Source organism: Pelodiscus sinensis, chromosome 12 (genome assembly GCF_052426305.1).
Source record: "Pelodiscus sinensis isolate ZL-2025 chromosome 12, ASM5242630v1, whole genome shotgun sequence".
In the NCBI taxonomy this organism is placed as follows: domain Eukaryota; kingdom Metazoa; phylum Chordata; order Testudines; family Trionychidae; genus Pelodiscus; species Pelodiscus sinensis.
This window is the reverse complement of record NC_143063.1, coordinates 45,447,164-45,470,459: the sequence shown is the minus strand read 5'-3', so window position 1 is coordinate 45,470,459 and position 23,296 is coordinate 45,447,164. Positions and strand designations below refer to the sequence as shown.

Below are 23,296 nucleotides of genomic sequence, written 5' to 3'. Positions count from 1 at the left end.
CCCCCCAGCCTCACTGAGATGGAGCAGCCCATGTGCCCCCCCCCCCAGCCTCACTGCGATGGAGCAGCCCATGTGCCCCCCCCCCCAGTCTCACTGGAATGGAGCAGCCCATGTACCCCCCCCCAGCCTCACTGAGATGGAGCAGCCCATGTGCCCCCCCCCAGCCTCACTGGGATGGAGCAGCCGCTGGGCGCCCCTCCCCCTCCAAGCCCCATGGATACACTGACCATACGTCCCGTTTTTTCCGGGACTGTCCCAGATTGAAATGCTCTGTCCCAGTGCCCCATCAAATAGTGAAATGTCCCGGAAAGCCCCGCGGGACATTGCACTACTTGATGGAGACACCGGCGCAGCAGCCTTCTCCCACTCCCCACAGCAGGGTGCCAGGGAGGGGCCGGCTTCTGGTGGCATGTGGCCCCTCCTTCTCTCCCTCCCCACTCTCCCCCGCGGGACCACCTCTGCTGAGGAAGGTCCTGGTCCCGTGGCACTGCCTCCTCCTCCAGGACGTGTTGGAGCCCCAGCAGGAGCCGCATGGAGTCTGGCTGGGGCACTGCAGTGTGAGGCACACTCGGTCTAGGCAGGTGCCGGGACTGGAGCAGGGGCCGCCCCTGGTGCTATTTTTAGTACTGCAGTCTGGGTCCCTGCAGGTGGCCCCAGCTCCCGCTGGAGTCAAGTGGCAGCCACACAAGGTGCGTTCCAGCCAGGGCAGCTTCACCGGAACATGCCTTGTGCGGCTACCGCTTGACTCCAGAGAGAGCCGGACAGCCTGCGGGGATGGCACCGTGGCACTAAAAATAGCACCATGGGTGGTCTCCACTCCAGTCCCGCATCTATGGTTGCGGGGGCTTCAGGAGCCGGACTACAAGCTCCAGCCTCGCAAACTGCTTTCTGGAAGGCAGAAGGTGAAGAGGGTGAGGAGAACGGGCTTGTGCTGAGGGGAGAGCAGGGAGCCTAGTCAGGAGAAGAAAGGGGAAATCACCCCAGGGGCAGGATGGATGAGAGATAAATGCCAGGGGGGCAAGAGGAGACAATGAGGTAAAGGGCATGAGGGGAGGGAAGGTGTCTGGGGGGGGTGGTAGTGGGGAGGGGACAGGGTGATGCTGGGAGAGGAAAGGGGAGGAACAATGGAGGCAAGAGGGAGGAAGAGGAGAGGGGAGGAGTGGACACCCAGATAAGAGGCTTTGAAAGGAGGGGTGGGCATGAGGAAGGCTGGGGATGGAGCAAGTCATGTGTGAGGGCACAGAGGAACATGAGAGGAACTGGGGCAGAAGGTGGTGAGGGGGTGGGCACCAGGGAGAAAGAGGGCAAGGAGGGCAGGGGCAGTGAGGGAAGGGGGAGGCACTAGGAAGGTGCAGGTGCCACAGGATTGAGGGGGTGAAGCAGAAGGGTAGTCATGTGGAGGGGAGGGATGGGCACCAGAGGGCAGAAGAGAGAGGCAGGGCAGGTGGGTAGAGGGAGGTGTTAGGAGAGGGGATGGGGAGGGGTAGCTAGAGATGATCAGAGTGGGGCTTGTGATGGACCGGGCTGAGTCTGGGTGCAGCTGAGGGTGTCTGCTCAGGGCGAATTGCTCAAATTTGGGGCTCTCTATAGCCCCCAGACTGGAGACCTTCCCAAACAGGCCACAAACCAGCCCCACAGAGCGCTTCAGCTGCCTGCCTGGCCAGCCTGAAGCCTCATGAGCAAAACCCCTCCGACACCCCAGCAATATCCGTGCCCCAGGTGGCCTTGGGCCTCATATACAGGTGAGGGGTTTTAGAGCCCAATCTCACCTTCCCTGAACAAGTTCTGTCCAGTTCCAAAAAACCAGCCACAGATCCCAGGTCAATTTACACTCTGGATCTTAGCCACAAACCACAAATCTAAAGGTTTATTACTACAAGAAAGAAAAGCATGAGAGTAAGGTTGTTAAAGTATCATACATTACATGCATCGAATCACCCAGTTCTCGATGCAGGCTTGCAGCAGAGATGTTATAACTACTGGCTTAAAAGTCTTTGGTGAACATCCTACGTCAGGATGGGTCCACAGTTCTTTCCGGCTCCTCGATCCCTGGCACTCTTGCCTCTGGGATGAAGAGCTGAGCTGAGCACCAAGATGGAGTTGGCCACGTGGCATATTTATACCAGTTTCTTCTTGGCTGCAGCAGGTCACCTGGCCCGTGGCCTATCCCTGTGTTCCCTGCTGGTAGCCCTTAGGTATCAGTCACTATTCTTGAGGTGTGAACTTGGCCTATAGAGGACTATTGTTCCATGGAGACTTGCTCATTAGCATGTCCATAGGCTGAGCATTCTTCATCTAATGCTCAGCCACAGAGAAGTTTCCAATATTGACACAGAGTACATATTTATAACGTCACACCCAGACATTATACAGGTATATGAAGAGCATATATAGAATCAGAAGAAAGTAAGTTTGACACCTCACATGGCCCCCTTTGTACCAACTTTTGGGGCAAACACTCCCCCCCCAGGGGTGCAGCAGTGATCTGGCTGCACCCCTTAACATTCAGTAACGTGACAGGGCTGGAGGAGGAGTGGACACAGGGGGAAGAGAAGTGCTGGTGCAGGGGAGGGGGGCAGGAGCTAGGACAGCAGAGGAGGGTGAGGGGTGGGGAGCAGATGGACGAGGGGAGGGGAGGAGACATGGCAGCAGAGGGAGAGGTTTATAAGATATTTATTAATAACTTGGGTGCCACAGTGGCACACATCCGAACAAGTGCACATGCACTCAATGCTGGTGCACAAGACAAAATGTACTCCGCTCATAGGAGGAAAATCTTAGAAGGAACACTTCCCCCAGCCTCTCCCCCCGAGTTAATACAATGCAAATTGGGTTAATGCAATTGCAGGATAGTTACATGGGGGATCCTGTGGGGACCAAACTCATCCCTATTGGTAAGAGGATGGTGGGAGGAGTTCTTAGAGGGATCACGTAACACCTTTTTCTTCTGGTCATGTGTCCATCTTGACCCCGGGAGTACTACCTCCAGGGGCGTGGCTAACATGTCCCTAATTCTGGTTCAGAAAATATGGTCACCATACCTGGGGTGAAGGAGCAGCCCTGCAACCCCCGTGTCCCTCAGCCCCACTGGACAGAGCAGCCCCCAGCCCTATTACTTCCTGCTCCCCCCTCTCCAGCCTCCAGGGGAAGGGAGCCGCCTGCATCCCAGGTGTTTTAAGTTCGGGCCCAGTCTCCATGTTCCCAGCCAAAAGACCCCAGAGCCTTCTCTCTTTTGCAGCCCATCCCGTGGATGCATTCACAGGAGTGCTGTGAGCAAGATATGAGAAGTCATTATTCTGCTCTTCTCTGTGCTGATTAGGCCTCACTTGGGCTACGTCTACACTGGCCCCTCTTCCGTAAGGGGCATGTAAATTTCAAGAGTCGTCGTAGGGAAATCCGTGGGGGATTTAAATATCCCCCGCGGCATTTAAATAAAAATGGCCGCCGCTTTTTTCCGGCTTTTAAAAAAGCCGGAAAAGAGCGTCTAGACTGGCCCCGATCCTCCGGAAAAAGCGCCCTTTTCCGGAGGGTCTTATTCTTATTCTTGAGGCCTAATCAGCACAGAGAAGAGCAGAATAATGACTTCTCATATCTTGCTCCAGAGAAGGTCAACAAAAATGATTAAAGGCCTAGAGAACATGAGTTATGCGGGAAGACTGAAAGAACTGGGTTTGTTTAGTTTGGAAAAGAGCAGACTGAGAGGGGACATGATAGCGGTTTTCAAGTATCTAAAAGGGCGTTACAAGGAGGAGGGAGAAAAATTGTTCTTTTTGGCCTCTGAGGATAGGACAAGAAGCAATGGGCTTAACTTGCAGCAAGGGAAATTTAGGTTGGACATTAGGAAAAATTTCCTGTCTGGGTGGTTAAACACTGGAATAAATTGCCTAGGGAGGTTGTGGAATCTCCATCACTGGAGATAAATTTAAGAGTACATTGGACAGGCACCAGTCAGGGATGATCTAGAGATGGTGCTTGATCCTGCCGTGAGGGCAGGGGACTAGACTTGATGACCTCTCGAGGTCCCTTCCAATTCTAGTATCCTATGATTCTATGGCCTGCACTCAGCTCTCATCTCTTCCAGTCAGTATCACCTTTGCTGCTGAGCTGTGTTGGGCCTTGGCACATCTGAGCAAGGTCTGAGAATTCACCCATAAGTCTGAGACCTCGCCCACCCTGGGGTTTTTAGTCACTGGGCAGCGTACACTGCTGCAGCCCAGTTAGGCTAAAGCTTTGCACAATTTCAGCTACTCTGCAGGTAATCGCCTCGCTGTAGGTGCCAAAAGCACTGAGAGCAGCAGATCCTCTGCTGCCTTTTACCTATTGACAGTTCTTAATATGGCTCCTATTTAGGGTTGCCAGGTGTCCGGTTTTCTACTGCACAGTCCGGTATTTGCACCCTCTGTCTGGTAGAAAAATTCAGAAAATACCTGACGTGCGCAATGTCCAGTATTTTCTGAATTTCCAGCTGGGAGCCGGATGGAAGCCTGGCGGGGGCGGGGGAGCGACTGGGAGGTGGGGCCACGATTGGCGCTGGGAGCCCTGTGGTCACGTGAAAAGTAAGGGCGGGGTGGGGCGGGGCAGGGCTGGGACTCCCAGCCACTCCCCCCGTCCGGCTTCTGCACACAACCAGAGGCTCCCAGAGCCAATCGTGGCCCCACCTCCCAGCTGGGAGCCTCTGGTTGCATGCAGAAGCCGGGCGGGGGGAGAGGCTCCCAGCCCCTCCCCCCGCCCCCACCCGACTTCTACTAGCAACTAGAGGGAGTGCCTGCTGGGGGCGCGGCCCGTTGGATTCCAGCTGTGGGCAGTGGCTGCACCTCTCCCACCAGTTCTGCTTCCTGCCCCCCTTCCTCTGGCCCCCCCATCTCCTGTCCAGCCCCTTTGGTCCCCAATCCCCCCAGCTCTGCTTCCCGCCCCCCTTCCTCCTGTCCAGCCCCGCGACCCACCAATACTCCCCCACCAGCCCTGCCTCCCGCCCTCCTTCCTTCCGGCCAGCCCCACCACTCTTCCAGCTGGTCCCTCCTCCCCACCCACAATCAAGTATGTCCGGTATTTTGGTGGGGTGTACCTGGTAACCCTACTCCTATTACTATAGGTATCTCAGCCACTCAGCCTGTGATCTGTTCCACCAGTTTGGTTTGGGCATTTGACTCGTCACTCGGTATTTAACTGCAGGTTTATGGAATTGTTGCTTTCTGTTTTCCCATCACAGTGCGTGACAATGATATGTCTTGGACAGAGAACGTACCTTGATTCATTAATATTAATAAGTTAGCACCTAGAGGCCACGGCCTTATTGTACTTGTATAACAGAGACAATCCCAAGGGTGAGGAGCTGTATGCTGTAGTGAATGATCACAGCTAACTGATGGATACAGTAGACAAGCAGGCTGAGCACAAGGAAATGGAGAGATGGCATTAATCAACAGGGAAAACAACAGAGCCAGCAAACCAGCTGCCTAATCATTGTTGAGTATGTCATGAGCATCCCAGCAAAGAAGTGTTTTAAGAAGGGATTTTTCAACTATTCCTCACCTTTGATCTTGATTCTTCTCCCCTTCACTTATTAATTAAAAAGAAAAATCACCTCCAAACATCCAGTAATCAGGATGGCTATGTCTACACTACGAGTTTTCTCGGCAAAAAATATGCTAAAATTTGCATGAGTCGCGATCTCATTTGCGTATTTTCTACCTATCGTTTTTTGCCTAGAGTTTTTTGCGCAAAAACAAGCAGTGTGGACGTTTTCTTTTTGCGCAAAAAAAACCCTTTTCCCTCCAGATCGGTAAACCTCCTTTTTGGGGGCATAAGGATCTGGCAGGAAATGGGGGTTTTGCAGAAAAAGAAAATTTCCACACTGCTTGTTTTTGTGCAAAAACCCCTAGGCAGAAAATATGCAAATGAGATCATGACTCATGCAAATTAGTCTCTCATTAGCATATTTTTGCCAAGGAAACTCGTAGTGTAGACGTAGCTGATATGTTTAAGAAAGGAGGATAAAGGGGTAATCACTAGCAGCATGGATTTACTAAGAACGAATCATTCCACACCAGCCTGATTTCCTCCTTTGACATGATTTGGTAGATAGGAGGAATACGGTGGGCATAGTATACCTGGAACTTCAGCAAGGCTTTTGACACAGTTCGACCTGACATTCTGATACGTAAGCTGGAAAAATATGGGGCTCAAAAGAGCTACTATTGAGAGGATACATAATTAGTTAAACAATGGCAAAGAAAGCCAACAAGGAGTCCTGTGGCACCTTAAAGATGAACTGATTTATTTGGGCATAAATCAATGCCTCCTGCAAAGTGGGTCTTTGCCCACGAAAGCTTATGCCCAAATCTGTTCGTCTTTATGGCGCCACAGTCCTGCTCATTATTTCTGCAGATGCAGACTAACACGGCGACCCCTTTGATCAGGGGTGTCCAAACTTTTTTCAAAGAGGGCCAGATTTTATGAAGTGAACATGCGTGAGGGCCGACCATTTTGCCTGACATTCTTTGAACCATTAAAATTAAACGCAAATTAACTATTTTATGCAAAGTTTATTGCAAACGGCATACTTTTCATTCCGTCACATGGATGACAAATCTAAACAGGTGTTAAATCACTCTGCCTTTCATATCTGAAGGCCAGATGAAAAAAAAATCCAGGAAGCTGAAATATATGTCAGGAACATTGTAAAGAACATTACATATTATTGGTAATAAAGGTTGTCTGTCAACTTTTAAGTTCAAAAAATATGAACAGGAACATAACACCAAGTATACATGTTGTGTCCAAATATATTTATAACTGATTTAGACCAACTGACATTAACTGAGATTTTACAATGTATTCATCTCAATACATATGGATTCGTTGGGGGCCATAAAAGATAGATATTGCCAAATTACCTGTGGGGCCGTATTAAACTGGAACACGGGCCGCAATTGGCCCGCGGGCTGGACTTTGGACATGCCTGCCTTTGATACTTGCAAACAAAGAGAAATGATTAATGGAATGATGTTGGATTGAAGGGAGGTCTCAGGTGGGTTTCTACAGGGATTTGTTCTAGTTCCACTGTTGTTTAACATTTTTATTAATGACCCGGATATAGGAACAGTGAGCTTGCTGGCCAAGTTTGTAAATAACACAAACCTAGGAGTGGCTGCCAGGACTTAGCAGAATGAAGCTCAAATTCAGAGGGATCTTGATAAATTAGAAAATTAGGCTATACACAACAAAATGAAATTCAGCAAAGACAAATGCCTGCGTGTTGGAACTTAGATTACAGCTCCTCTGTCTGAGCTCCCCACTCCGCAGTGGGGCTCGGGGTGGGGGTCAGGTTTTGGTCGGCCATCCTGGGGTCATGTTGTAATTTTTATTGTCAGAAAGAGGTCACGGTTCAATGAGGTTTGAGAACCCCGCTCATCGCAGATTTAGATTAAATCTTAAGAAAAACATCCTAACTGTAAGAACAGTAGGACAATGGAGCAGACGGCCTAGGGAAGTTGTGGAAGCGTTTGGAGGTTTTCAAAAGGAGGCTGGGAGCCATCTGTCTTGGATGGTTTAAACTGGGGTGGGGAACCTAATGCTTGGGGGCCAGACGTGTTCCCTGCTTGCCTGAATCTAGCCCCTGAGGCTTGGGGATCCCTGCTAGCGCTCCAGCCCCCCACCATCCTGCTGCAGGTCTGGAGCACACAAAATCTACTTACCCCGGCCCCCCTAAGCTGTGGTGTGTGAGGGGAATGTGGGGAATGTCTCAGACAGGGGCCACATCAGGGAGGGTTAGGGGTTTTTTTTTTCTTGCTTCTCACTTGTGTGCAGCCCCCGACTGATTCTTCTGTGGGTCAGTGGCCCCTGGCCCCAAACTGGTTCCACACCCCTGGTTCAGACCCAACAAATGCTGCATCTCGGCAGGGGGTCAGACTAGATGATCCTTGTGGACTCTTTTAACCCTATGAGCCTAAGAGAAAAACAACAAATCAAACTGTCAAGACACATTGAGGATGTTAACGTCCAAAGTTATGCAGGGGAAAGAAAAAAAAATCAAAAGCTTTTATCCCGGAGTGATTTAGAGCACTGTCAGCCAGGCTGTTAGGTTGTCAGGTCGTCATGGAAACAGAAAGCCTTCAAACAATATTAGCAGTGACAGGTCTATTTAATGGTGTGTTCTTGTGATCCTGTTCAAAACATCACCTATTTCTTTGTCTTGCCTCCAGCGTGTCCCAGCAACAGCAGAAACCTTGATGCAATGGGATAAATAAAAGGACCCAGTGTAAGATATTCCGTGTTTCCCCTCAAAAAGTCTTTCCCGGGGAGTCACTTTTCCTCTTCGTACCCATCATCAGCCGCTCTGCTAATCTCCCCCTCCCCTAAACCAGGATCTGTAGCACGGAGCGCAGAGCTGCTCTACAATGCATGAATAAAAATGAAAAATGATGGCACCATAGTCGCAAGGATGATAATAATCCCATTTTGTGGCTGTCACTCAAAGGCCTTGTTACGTCTGGATCCGATTTCCCTTCCCTCGGCACTCACCCCCTTCCCTTAAAAAAAACCCAACAAATCGAAGCGCCATCTTGCTCATAGCAGCTGCCAATAGTTCCTATTGAATGATTTTTATTGATGGATATTTTATGACTCCCTAAGGGCTTTTTTTTTTTTAAATTAAGTGAGTTGTGTGTGTGTGAATAGTGCTAGACAGGCAGCTCCAGAGGCCTCTGTTTCTCAGTGGAAGAGGAACAGCATCAGTAGTGGTGCTGGCAGGGCAAGCTGCCCCGGCTTACTGCCCCGGGCAAGGAATCTCACCTCTGAAAGCAGAATGACTTAGCCTCCATCACACACACAATCTACTGTTGGCCTCTTTGCTGTTCCTGCCAATAAGGAGGGACCAATGCACTTGGAGCCAGCAACATCACCAACATCACCAACCCCAAGCCTTCAAAAAATTAATGAATCAGGCCCCAAAAACATGAGATTAGTTTTTAAATCATGGGATTTTTAACACTCATACATTCTGGGTCCTTTTTAGCTTGATTTCTGAGCCATTAGACATCACACTTCTCAGCTCTCCTCCACAGCAAACAGGGTTAGAAACTTACTACTTGTTCTAAAGGGAGTTCTTTTGTAGAGATTCTCGTGGATCTACCAAGTTCTAGCGGCTGAGGCTTTAAGAAAAACACCAGTTCTCATGAGAAATGGCAACACCAGAATCAGACCCAAGTCTGGTTTTGGAAACAGTTCACTGTTTTTTTCTCCATCTCGCTAGGTATTTCTAGCGCAACAGTCATGATTTCAGCCCCGACCTTGGCAAAACTCAGCGATGTTGCCTGAGTTTGCTTTTGTCATTTTGAGTCGGTTTGAACCCCCGCAACACTCCGGTGCATACCCTCAGAAATCAAATGCAGAAGACTCATGCAAACCTTAGCAATGGTAATCGCTGGATTTCATGCAGTTCTGATCTTCACAGGTTTAAAGAACACGCAACTGTAATGCTGGAACAAACTTGAAACAGTGAAAAGAGTAACTCACTAAGAAATGTGCTAGGTAAGGTCTGCTCTGGGTTCTGTTAGCTCTAAATTCACTCGGATGCAGAAAACCTTCAAAATAGGTTATGTAGGGCTCAGAGTGCTCCCAGCTTCTAATCATGTAATGTTCACCAGTGCAAGTCCTGATTTAAACAAGTGTAGTGCATTTACATTGCGAGGTTGCACCGGTGCAAATTAAAGACACCCTTAGTGGAGATTTTTTTTCTGCGGTTCCATCCCCTCAATAGTCACAGCAATTTCTGCTGCTCTGTCAAGTGAGTGTGTCTGCACTGCACCCCTGGATCAAAAAAAGCTACAGAATTTGAGCTACACAAATTGCATAGCTTATTTCGAGTCAATTCAAAATAGTTTATTTTGAAATTTGGCGCTGTCTACACAGCACTTATTTCGAAATAACCCGCTATTCTAAAACGTCCCTTACTCCTTGTGAAATGAGGTTTACAGGGACGTCAGAAATATTTTTGAAATAACAGGCGCTCTCAAAAGATGTGGAATAGCTATTTTGGGCTATCTCTGGTATCCCGAAATACTGTAGTGCTGCAGTGTAGACATAGCCCCATGGGAAAGTTATACAGGCCGGTGCTGATCACAATAGCAGGAAGAAACAGGAGGACATAGACAAGGGTAAAACCCCCAACTTTACATCTGAAATGTTCAGCAGCCCGGACTTAGGTGAAACTCAGATTCCAAACTCCATAACTCAGCTCAGTCTTGATTTTAAACACAAGAGATAGACATAAGTTGTAGAATCTGGCTTTGCTTTCAAACACCTTTCAGGGGGTGGCTTTCAGGGGGGTTCCAAATTTCAGTAGATTAATTTAGTCCATTTGAAATATCAGGTCATTTTTGCAAAATGCAGATCAAGAGTCAGATCTCAAAAGGCCCAACTTTTGTGCCTTTTGCTCTAGGGCTGCCAAATGGTTTCGACAAAAATACTGGACACACTTGACATTACAACACAATCTACATTACAGCTTATTTAGAAAATACTGGACATTTATATTTTCTCAATTTGTTTCCCAAACAGAAAGCTCAAATACTGGACTGTCTGGTTCAAAACCGTACACCTGGCAACCCTATTGCTCTCCCACTGAAATCACTGCAGGCCCAATTCTGCAGTTCAGCTTCTGTGGATCACAAATAACACCAATTAAGCCAATGACCTTCTGATGGTGCAAAGCCACTGTGAGAAGAGAGTGAAGCCCTGAAGTCACAATATTTTCTTCTTAGCCATTGAGAGGAAGTGCGCAGTCAATTTCATTCAATATATTTACTCTGCCACTTACCTATCAGTGATTTTAAGAGCATCTCGCTAATCACAGTGAAACTTTTATTTTCAGAGTTTCCAGCAAGAAAAAGAATACAATTCCACTCCAAAGCCAATTTCCTGCATGTCTCAGGGGAGCAATAATCTAAACCCTATTGGAATGCATTACGGTGGTGCCAGGCAGTCTATAAATGGCTCTGACATGGTGTGAATACACTTTTGTGTCTTTTGCCATCTGCTGCTGTCATTAAAAAATTAAATTTCCATCTGTTTTCACACTCTCCCCTCACTTTTCCTGTAGGGTTCTGATTAATTCTGTTTCTTGGTAGCAAGGCCCCCATGTCTCATCATGGGATGCGGAGGATCTTTATGTGTAATGCTAGGGTCAGGGTGCAAAGACCCAGTCTGTGATTATGTCTAAGATGTTAATGTTCATAGGATGAGCTCTGTCATGCCGCTTACTTAGTTTCCCTTTTCAGTGCCATTTGGAATCAGTTCATTTTACTCTTCATATTAAAAACAAACAGAATGCCACCAATATCCTCCTCACAGCACGTAGTAGTGGGATATTCTCAAAAATTGCTCAGAGCCCACGTCTGAATGTTTGTTATTGTATGTTGCGCAAGCAGGATTTGCTTTTTGTTTGCTCCTGCTGCTGCAACACTGGGATCACAGGTAAAAACCTGAATGTGAAACTGGCTAGACCCTGGTCGTCAAAACTGACCAGCTTAGCTTCCTTCGGCTCGAACCAGGAGGCATAAAAAGTGAACCAGGACGGCAGAAGACCCACGACTCTGGAATCCGATTTCTTGGTGGGTCAAATAGGGCACAAGTGCAGGGCAAAAAAGCTCATTTCTTTTTGCAGGTCTTTGGTTAAGAGTGTGTTGAGCGACACGGGTGTGGAGGGGTTCTGGCCTCAGTGATCATATGTGGAATTTATATTTGCCGGGGAAGAGAGCTGAGACTTTTGTGTTAGACTGACGGCTCATGTTTCCTAAATAAACGGTAAAGGAAATGGGGTCAGATTTGCAGAAGTGTGCAACACTTGACTTAACTCTGCTGCCGCTGAAGTCAATAAGAGCTTTACCATGGAATGCAGCGGAAGCAAAGTTTGATCAACACTATTGAAAATCCCTCAGGTTTTTTATGATTATTATTTTAGATTTTAGAGCCAATGGTATTATTAGACAGATGATAAGGAGTTTTAACTCATTTTTATATGGAGTGAGCCTGCAGTTGCCTTATTGTGAGTTCTTTGTGTTCTAGTCTTTAGAATTGTTGCTTGGTCATCCTCCCCCCACATCAGGTTGTCACAACCACTCATTTCTTCTTAAACTTTGATTCTTAGTGATTCTGGGTCGGGGCCATCTTTTTGGTATATGTTTGTACAGTACCTAGTGCTGGAGGCTCAGGCTTGTAGGCATGACCACAGTACAGATCAATAACAACATATATTCATATAATAACAAAATTGTACAGCGCCTAGTACTTGCCCATGACTGGGGTTCCTAGATGCTATAACGGGGCTACTCAACTTTGGAAGCTCCGGGGACCACAGTGATACTCACGGCATGTGCCGAGGGCTGCAACTTGAGTATGGTTGCATATACATGCATATATATATATGCAAATAGCTTCTTTCACACTGAGGGTATGAATACAAAGATTAAGGCAAGACTACACAACATGCAGGACCCATGTAAGTCAGTTCCGCTGATCTTAATAAAATGCAATATTTACCTGATTTCCACCCATATGACAGCACTTGTAATGAGCAATGACAGTCCATGAATTCAACTACTAAAACACATATCAGCAGAAGACCATTATATTGACTACTTTTTTGTTTTGGCTCCCACCCAGAGGTCATGAGTTGAGCCGCTCATAAACCCAAACTGCACCGCTGGCCGCAAACAAACAGACTGCGGGCCGCATGCGGACCACGGGCCATATGTTGAGTAGCTATGTGCTATAATAATAAATACAAATTTTTAAAAAGCTCTTTTCAGTAAGACAACCAAGCAGAAATAGCATATAACCCTGCCTTAGTGAGGGAATAAACTGAGGACTCCCTGGAGAAGTGGAGTGGATACAACATCTTTGGCAGAGTTGAGTGCCATTACTGTCTAATGATTAAGAACACACCAGACACCTGTTCCGTTAGCGACAGCTGCCCGTTTAAAACAAGAACCACTCATGTATACATTTTTCCCCACAAGAAGGAGCAATCAGATCTACAGAGATCCAACTAGACAAGAAACAAAGAATTAGTCAAGAGATAGAGGCAAGCATCAGAGGGGGGATATGATAGAGGTCTATAAAATCATGACTGGCTTGGAAAAAGTGAATAAGGAAAAGTAATTTCCTTATTCCCACAATATAAGAACAAGGGGTCACCGAATGAAATGAATAGGCAGCAGATTTAAAACAAACAAAAGGACATTTTTCTTCACTCAGCGCTCGGTCAACTTGTGGAACTCCTTGCCAGAGGATGTGGTGAAGGCTAAGACTTTAACAGGGTTAAAAAAAAGCTGGATAGATTCATGGAGGTTAGGTCCATCAATGGCTATTAGCCAGGATGGGTAGGAACGGTGTCACTAGCCTCTGTTTCTCAGGAGGTGGGTGACAGGAGAGGGATCATGTGAGGATTACCTGTTGTGTTCCATCCCTCTGGGACATCTGGTATTGACCACGTTCTTATATTCTTAAGAGAAGCAAGCCACAGACTTTACTTTAAAAACGTATAGTGGGGTAGTGGTCTGAGAGCCAGGAATGTCTCTATTCGAATGTCTCTCTGCTTTCTTCTTAGCCAGTCACTTAACTTCTCTTCCTCTGTTTATCCAGCTGTGAAATGGGGTAAAGAGTTACACCTTGTTGAAACTGGTATTAGTTGGTGTTTATACACTGTTACCTGGTTCCAAAAATTATTAATCCCTAGCTAAGGTGCTTACATAGCCTGCGTTGTAATCAAGACTAGATACGTCCCCATCTATCCTGGGTTTATTCTCACCACACCCCCTATAAGGCACGGCAGTGCCGAGGCAGAAAGAGACTAAGTCACCCAGATGGTATGTGACTGACCAAGCAGAGAACTGAATCCTGGCCTTCCAACCCACGAGCTTCCTGTTCCGATCACAGCATCCCCCTTCCCTCCTCTCCTCTTTTAGAGCAGCACCTACATGGTGCCTGGCTCTGAATAGACACTAAGCAAGAGCAGCCTCTGCTCCAGAAAGATATCACATGAAAACCCAGGAGGTTTATTATAAAGCGGCTGTAAACCCACATGGAGACTGTTAGGTGCAGGAAAATAATAATATGGGGAAGCTCAGGGCTCTTAGCAGCATCCATTTTGTGTAGGTTTCTGACGATAAGCACAATTGTGGGGTAGAAGCCTGAAATTCAGGGTATCCATGGATTCATGCATGACAGCCGACAGGTCAAAGAAAACAAGGATAAACTCTGTATCAACACAGGAGTCTATTTTCTGCCTTTCTCCCTCCTGCTCTTTACACACATGGAGGAAAACAGGGTCTTAGTACCTTGAGAATGTGTAAGTGACTGCAGCTTCTTCCCTAGTAAAGGCTCAGTGACCCTAGGGAACAACACAATGCTCACAACCACAATGGGCACGAAATCACATGGGGAATGAACAACAGGAGTCGTCAGATATTTAAGACGCAATGTTCTAGGTCCCATACAAACATCCCTGATGATACAAAGTAGGAGAAGAGAGACGCACTGTGTTTTGATCAGAATGCACAGCATCTTGCATTTCTAGAGGAACTTGGAGCTCAAAGCCATTACATCTTCTACAGTAGAGATCAGGGATTCACTTCGCCCCTTGCTGCAATGCACCCACTACTGGGGTGGACAACGGGTGCGGCTTAACAGTGCAGCAAAACACCACCACCGAGTTTGGACAGGCAGTGAAATGGAACTATGCATGTCATTTGAACTGCAGGGGGGGTTTAGAATGACAGACTGGCAATACGGAAGCGGGGCTACCGCCCCTGCCGCCAAACGGGCCCAGTGATTAGCTTTGTGTCTCTGAAAAGACAGCGCCTCCGGCAGCAAGGCATCACCCGAGATGAGACCAGGGCACTGGTTCATCACTAATTCAACGGAAAGAGCGTCCTCTGCTGAGTTGTCCACATTGCATCCCATGGCTCCTCTTGGATTCCTGACTCAGCAGCCCTGCTCCGCTTGCAAGAGCCGAGAAGCACACCGAGCAAGGAGCAAAGCTGCTGAGCCACTCACCGCTTCTGCTGATCCAGACTGAGAACGTCAGCCAATTTAGGGGGGGTGCGCCTGTGAAGGTCCGGCAGCAGGGTTGTTTCCTCCAGCCTTGGGCCAAGACTCAATATTAAGCTTGGCAGTAGCAGGTTCTTAAGAAGGTAGCAGAGGGAAAGCCAGCCCAGGCCTTTCTTTTCTCCCCTCATTGCACCCCAGCTCTCGCCTGGCCGTTGCTATGGGCACTAAAAGCTTGGAACGAAAACGGGGGAGGAAAGGTGACTGGAAATCAGAGGAAGACGTGTGCACAGTGGCTGACAGCAAACGGCAGTGCAGCCTCGGGGACTCTGAGTCAGGTTCATTCTGAGAGTGGCCGTCAAACAGAGACCGGATCAGCTGTGCAGCCAGCGCACCCTTTTTATTTACTCGGGTGCTTCTCACCGGTGCATTGTCTCCGCTGCAGCGGCTGCAGAACCTCCCTGCATGGAAGACTTTACCAGACCACGTGTGGCTTTTTCGGCAGAAAAGAACCTGGGCATTACGGTGGATGAGAAGCTGGATAGGAGTCAACAGGGCGTGCCAAGAAGGCTAACGGCATATTAGGCTGCATTAGCAGGAGCATTGCCAGCAGACCGAGAGAAGTGATTATTCCCCTTTATTCAGCATTCACATCTGGAGTATTGCGTCCAGTTCTGAGGGCCCCATTACAGAAAGGATGTGGACGCATTGGAGACAGTCCAACAGGGGGCAACCACAATGACTAGGGGGCTGGAGCACACGACCTACGAGGAGAGGCTGAGGGATTTGGGCTTATTTAGTCTTCAGGAGAGAAGAGCGAGGGGGGATTTGATAGCAGCCGTCAACTTCCTGAAGGGGGGTTCCAAAGAGGATGGAGAGAGGCTGTTCTCAGGGGTGACAGATGGCAGAATGAGGAGCAGTGGTCTTAAGTTGCAGTGGGGGAGTGGGGTCTCGGTTGGAGATTAGGAGAAACTATTTCCCTAGACGGGGGAAGCACTGGGATGGGTTCCCTAGGGAGGGGGTGGAATCTCCACCCCTAGAGGTGTTTAAGTCCCAGCACAACAAAGCCCTGGCTGGGATGATTGAGTTGGGATTGGTTCTGCTTTGGGCAGGGGGCTGGATTCGATGACTCCTGAGATCTCTCCAGCTCTAGGAGTCTATGATTCTATGACTCCCTGTGGCGAACCCGGTGGCCAGTCACCCCAGTGGCCCTGGAACTCCGAGTAGCCACAAATGCTGACAGCAAATGGGGTTACAATTGCACTCAGCGTGGTGAGTTGAGCCAGGCTGGCTTCCTGGCAGACAGTAGGGTCCTTCGGGGTTCTGCTACCTATGGGCAACACACAAAGGAGAGTTTTCAGGAGGGTCCGGAAGACGTTCCCCTACACTCGCCTTGAAGATAACACAGTGTTTTTTCCTGAATCAGATGTGGACCCCGTCAGCTACGCTCAGCTCCTTGGCCTCTTCCTCCTCCTCATCCCAGCCCCTGTCCTCCCGGACAAGACCCTGCATATACCTGTTGTTTGAACACCGCAGTTGAGTTCTGACAACTGGCCATGCAGGCAACATTGACGCTTGTACATTCTCCCATCCTCGAAGGGGCCTCATTTCTGCTACCGTAGCACAGTTGTTTCAGCCTCTATGAAATTTACATAATGCCTCCCACAATCCTTTGCGTGTGTGCTTTAACTCTTCCCTTCGGTGGGTCCCCAGCCCAGTTAAGACCTTATTTTTCCCCTGGCTGAGGTGACAACTACACTCCAGTGATAAGCTCCAAGACAGATAGGTCGGGGAAGGTGGGAGCTTCCATCTCCCTAAGCCTATTGGGGAGCTCCTTCCCTTACCTAATGACTTGGCGTGCTCCATGGTGCCTGCATATGAGTAGTGATGGGCACAGCTGCTGTGCTCACTCAGCTTGTAGAACCTGGTACAGCGCTGATCTTTTCCTGCTGGCAGGGATCAATGTGGCTCTGGTACTGTGTCAGGGCATAGCTGTACCATAAAAATTAACCGATTAGGGGTCCATTGATAACAAACACTGTTGCCCTCCAGTGTCCTGGTTGCATATTGTAGCACAAATGGGACACGGTGCAGCGGTGGGACAAAGCAAGGCAGTGGCACGATTTGGTGACATGGTTAAGACAGGGTATGGCCCATCTACACTGCAAAACCCAACCACGCTGAAACCAATTGCCTGAGATGGTTATTTGATAAGGCAGAAGGCCTCTATGATTAGTCCTGGTGGAGGCCAGGCCCACTAACAGCAATTCTGGGCCCCAGGGCAGAAATCAATGGGCCCCATGTCTCCCTCTGTCAGCTATGGTCACAAGCCACAGCCCCTCCCTCCCCGCATCCAGAGAAGCCCCAACTCTCCCTTGTTCTGCCAGGAGAGCCCTGAACTGGCTTAGCCCCTTCCTCTACCTGCTGGGATAAACCTCAAGACAGTCACGCTGCACCTCCCCTCCCTTCTCCGGACCCGCGCTGCCTTCTCTGGGGAGAACCACAGCAGCGTCTCTGGGTTCCGTCATCCAGCCTGAGAACCCGCCTGGGAAATATCAAAAGCCTCTTCGAATTTAGAGACGCCTTTCAGCAGAGCTCCTGCGGCAGCCGCTGGTCCCCCCAGGCCCTTTTACATTGCTGGGCTCCTGGTTAATTGTCCCCTTTTCCGCTCCCCCATTGGCGGGCCTGGTGGAGACGGCCATCTTGTCCTCTTCCAAGGGCACTCTGGCACTCCGGCCTGCCAATGGCCACGTGAGCACCCCACAGGGGTCGGAGGCGGCAGTAGCTCGGCACAGAAGCAAAGTGGCTGTGGAGGAGGTTGGGGGGAGTGGACATCAAAGGAGGGGAAGTCTTCAGAAGCTGGATTAGCTTAGCTAGGGCCTGCTGCATTCTGAGGAGTTCACGGCGCCTGGAGGTCCGGTTGCTTCTCCCATCTTTTTCCCAGGGCAGAGCTGAGCCTGCTCTTCCACTCTCCCCCCATGGGCTCATTTCCTGCTCACACTAGTGGAGCCGGCGGCCCACGGAGGAAGAGCAGAACAGCCCAGACAAGCTCCATTGTGGTGATCCATGTGGAGAATGTTCCCCAGGGTGAGGTGAAAGCCCGACGGGGCGCCAGTGGGCATGGAAGGGGAAAACTCGGCTGCATACCCGCGTCTCTCATTTTCTGTTTCAGGTCAGACAGTTCTGGGGCCTCGCTCCATTCCGGAGTCTCTGCCCTGAGCAAAACAAGGATCCCACTCATCCTCTATCAAATGACTGGTGAGTTTCAGTGCCCTCCGGGAAGACTGCTTTTGTGACGACTGCCACCTTGCCCGGGACTCCGCAAAGAACCCCCCCCCCACCCAAGATGAATCACTGGGCTTGAGCTAAAGAGCCAGGCTGGTCTGCTGAGCACTGCAAGACTCCCACCTTCTGTGGGTCGGGCACAGAGAAGACACACTGACCCATGGAGCTATTGCCACGTGCCCTGAGATCAGCCAGGAATGGGGGAAGGGGAGAGCAGTACTGGAGCTATGCCCCTGTTTTAGAACACAACCATCTTTGGTCACCGAGCGCAATTGTTTCAGGTTTGGGACCCGCTTCCCACCTGAGCTGGGACGCTGCTCTGACGAGGCAAGACACTGCACTGGAGCAAGGGGCGTGCCGGAGGTCTGACACATGGACAATCGGATAGAGGCCATGGGGCAAAGAGATCTTTATTTGTAACAAAACCGCAACGCTTTATAAATCACTCCGAGCCCTTTTGAAAATATTGCCAAGACAGGCCACTTGCAAACATGCCTGTTCACCCGCAGGGGATGATTAGGACCCACAAGGGCACGAGACCAGCCTGCATGGGTGGCATAGACTGGGATAGATGGTCCCCACCCCTCCTCTGTCCCGTTGTCCGGTTGGTGCATTCTCAGGTTGTTCTCCCTGCCGTAGCTCACAGTGACTCTGCCATGGCTCTTCACATTTGCTTCCATCCCCACGCTGTGCCACCACGTGCTGGCAAGGAAAGGCCTAAGCATAAGCAGGCTTCATTGACATCCAAGCCAACCACGCAGGGCTACCTAGCTGCGTTGGGGCTCGTGCTGCCTTCTGGGAGCGGAGCGATTCCATGCCGGGGAGATGGCTGCAGGCACACACCACAGCATCCCAATCTAGCCACTTGCAGCAGCAAAGAAAGTGCAGCAGGTCCAGATGGGGAGGAGTGCCTGTCGCCCAAATCCTCTAGGCAACCTCTAGCGCTCCCCCCGCCACATGATGCTCAGATGGACTCTTCCTTGGGCTCCTGGTGCCTACGCCCGTAAGGCACACGCTCAGGTCACGCTGAAAGAAGTGATCAAGGAAGCAAGGCTGCCACACGCAGAAACTGATGGCAGGCGTGTATTCCCATCAGAGGCTCCCATCAGCCCCAGTTCAACTAGATCCAGACTTCCTTCCCACCTCCGGACCAAGCTGGGATTCCCCCACCTTTGGCCAGCAGCGTCTGGTACATCAGAAAAGCAAGAGCATGAGCCTGGTGCAGAAAATATTGTTTGTGACGCTGGCATCATGTGTAGGCTCATGTGGCCGATGGCCAGTGACAACTGGCATTCAGGTGGTGGCTGGGTCAGCCGCGGGTTTCCCTGGTGCTGCCCATGCACATGGGGCTCTGCGACGGTCTGGCCGGGTCCCGGCCATCAGGAGAGAGCTGGCACCTTGCATGTCCAACTTGCTGACAGGGATAGGCCCCTTCCATCCCAGCTCGCGCTCCTCGCCTACAACGGGAGCCTGGCCTATGGCTTGCAACACAGAGGTCCCCTGTGGTTAGTAGTGTTCAGCGCCTTCCCCACTGACACCTTGTGGGGTGGTAAGCCCAGCCAAAACTTGAGCCGATTGGCTTCCAGCGGGGCGGGCCGCGACACGTCCTGCTGCCTCGCTGACTCCAGGAGAACCCAGTCCATTCAGGAGCCGTGGAAAGGCTGTCGGTGACCAGGACAGGGAACGCACCCTCCACCTGGCTTTTGAGTTAGCTTCGGCCCCAGACAAGCCCTGTTAGGGTGACTTAAATGGACAAAGGGAGGCCACAGCCTGGCACCAGGAAAGCCAAATCGCTGCAGCCCAGCCGTCTTCCCCGCCCTCGCTGTCAGTCTCCTCCCTCCCTCCCAGAGAGGAGCAGCCCGGCTAATGGCTGAACAGGCCACGGTTTGCTGGAGTTTGGAACTCTCTGACAGCCCCCGTCGCGAGGGGCCTGCAGCTCCATTAATAAATCTGTAATAAACCCGGTGAAAAGCAAGAACACGGGAGGGGGAACCACATGGCACAGAGAGGTTCCCCTGCAAGCTGGTCACGGTGCCGGCGACACAGCGCCAGCTCCTTCAGGTGCTCCCCAGCCGTGCCTCGTGCCCTGCGTGGCTCCTGTTCTTGTAGCCTCTGGCTCAGCAATTGTGGCGTGGCAGCTCTTCCCCTGGCTGCCTGGCGTCTCTGGTCAGCATGGTGCCCGTGGGCGTAGGAGGCGTGATGATAATGGCCGGGACTCTCAGGTGTTTGCCGTTGGCTATGGGTGCCTGGCTGCTCCCGCTAGTCACACACGATTTAAAGCCTGAGAGAGGGAGAGGACAAAGAGAGAGAGAGTCAGGGCCATGTGGGGAGTCCAGCTGGCTGGGAGAGGAGGGCAGGGACAGGGGATGGTGGATCATTTCTTGGACCTCTGCGAGTTTCTAGGGCCCTTCCTCACAGATACTCCAATTAACATGATTTATTTGCACGGCAGGAAAGCATAGGGGCCTCCCTCATAGATGGTCCCCTCCACTCTTCCCCCAAAGCAGGGAAGGCTTCTGGAATCTGCCTCTAAACACTTCAGATCATCTTACTATTGAAACAAATGCCCTATCCTTTATTAAACCCCTCGAACTCTTGACTTCAGTGATAACCTGCAGCAGGGAGTTCCACAGATTGGGTATTACTTTACCTGGCTGCCCTCCTCATCATTGTATTAAAAAAGAGGACATATAGGAGCACTCAGCTGACTGTGTTGGGCCAATATTTTCGTTCATTAAGACAGCTCAATCATATCCCCACTAATCTATCTCCTGTCTAAACTAAACAGGCCTTAGTCTTCCAGCCTCTGTCATATGGAAGCCCTGATAATTTCTATTGTCCTGCTCTGGGCTAGCAGCAGATCGCAGCATAGGAAACCTGCTGTTTCCTTGGGGATCAGTCCCTTGTGTCTGTCTCCCAAGTTTCTGTCCTGTGCTGCAGGTGAGGCCGCGCAGGCCGGGATGCCAGTAGCCAGAACTGATCCCAACACGAGTCCTTCAGCTGCTGGGTTGTACGATCCTAGGAGCTCTGCTGTGCATCCATTCCCAGCCTAAATGCTCCTCTGCCATCGTAAAAGTGACCTATGATTAGATGCGAGAAGGGCCACGATCCCAGAATAAAGCCCTGCTCTTGGTAACATGGCACAGCGTGGCCAGGGCAGAGGCAAAGCGATTTGCAAAGCAGAGGTCAGCGGTTTGCAGCACGGCCAGATTTGCCGCCGAAGACGTCTCAAGAGCACCCTCTACTGGGCAGAAGTGGGTGGTGCACACACCCCTGCGTGGGTGGCTGGCGAGTCAGTTTACACAGGCTCATCATGATCAGGAGGAGATGGGTAATTAAGCCTTTTCCCAATCAGTTTGATTGCTAGTCTGACCTGCCCAGAGTAATTAAAAAGCTGCGTGTTGCAGGCTGTTCAGTCAGTGAGAATAAGTCAGCATGACACTGGGAATAAACAAGGGCCCCAGGAGACTGAGAGCTAGGAAAGGGGCACTCTGTTCTCTGTGCACACACAGAAAAAACATGAAGACCTGGCTGCTGGGAGCTGTAATCCCACTCACAGGAGCTAAACACCAGCCAGACCTCTCAAAGTGGGGAAAACTTCTGGAATCTGACTCTAAACACTTCAGATCATCTTTCTGTTGAAACAAATGCCCTGTCCTTTATTCATCTCCTCAAATTCTTGGCTGCAGTGACATCCTGCAGCAGTGAGTTCCACTAGTTGGACATATCGGTGCAGGTTGGACCTCCCTTAATTGGGACTCCCTGGTCCGGCAACATCCGTGGTCTGGCCTGGATCACAGAGTACAGGAACAGAGAGGTCTGGTGGCGGGACAGGAGCATGTTAGGGGGCACTGGCAACCCAGTGTGTGTAGAACAGGAGGCACAGCAGGGAGTTCTGGCCCCAGCAGAATCTGTGGAGTTCCAGCCCCAGTAATGGCCAGGGAGCTCCAGTCCTGGCCCTCCACCCCAGACCTGGCTGCACAGGTCCAGTCACAGCTGGAGAGCCAGGCAGCTCCGCTCTGGCTGTGCAGCTCCGGCCCCAGCTGTGCAACTCCGGCCAGATGCAATTATGTAAATGAAGCACAGGAAATTCAAATCCATGCTTCATTTGCAATGTTGCTCAGCTGCATTTGCATTCCTCTCTCGAAAGAGGAATGCAGTGTAGACATACCCTCAGAGAGGAGTTATTAACAGTTCACAGTCATGCTGGAAGGACATAGCAAGTGGGATTCTGCAGGGGTCTGTTCTGGTACTGGCTCTGTTCAATATCTTCATCAAAGGTTTAGATGATGGTATGGAGAGTGCGCTTATTAAGTTTGCAGATGATACCAAGCTGGGGGAGGTTGCAAGTGCTTTGGGGGGGGGGGGATCATAATTCAAAATGATCTGGATAGACTGGAGAAATGGCCTGAGGTAAATAGGATGAAGTTTAATAAAGACAAATGCAAAGTACTCCACGTAGGAAGGAACAATCAGTTTCACACATACAGAATGGGAAGCGACTGTCTAGGAAGGAGTACTGCAGAAAGGGCTTTAGGGGTCATAGTGGACCACAAGCTAAATATGAGTCAACAGTGTGACACTATTGCAAAAAAAAGCAAACATGATTCTGGGATGCATTAACAGAAGTGTTGTGAGCAAGACACAAGAAGTCATTCTTCCACTCTACTCTGCGCTGGTTAGGCCTCAGTTGGAGTATTGTGTCCAGTTCTGGGCACCGCATTTCAAGAAAGATGAGAAATTGGAGAAGGCCCAGAGAAGAGCAACAAAAATGAGGAAAGGTCTAGAGAACATGACCTATGAGGGAAGACTGAAAGAATTGGGCTTGTTTAGTTTAGAAAAGAGAAGATTGAGAGGTGACATAATAGCAGTTTCCAAGTATCTAAAATGGTGTTACAAGGAGGAGAGAGAAAAATTGTTCTCCTTGGCCTCTGAGGATAGAAAAAGAAGTAATGGACTTCAA

General features: G+C 50.0%; 1 non-coding gene across 1 annotated transcript in view; it reads right to left on the bottom strand.

The window, feature by feature from the left end:
* Positions 1–5,876: 5,876 nt before the first annotated feature.
* Positions 5,877–23,296, bottom strand: part of LOC106732983 (uncharacterized) — a 50,413-nt gene continuing 32,993 nt past the window's right edge. The window contains exon 3 of the transcript XR_012906637.2: positions 5,877–7,948. This is a non-coding gene — a transcript (uncharacterized LOC106732983). The remainder of the gene's footprint in view (positions 7,949–23,296) is intronic.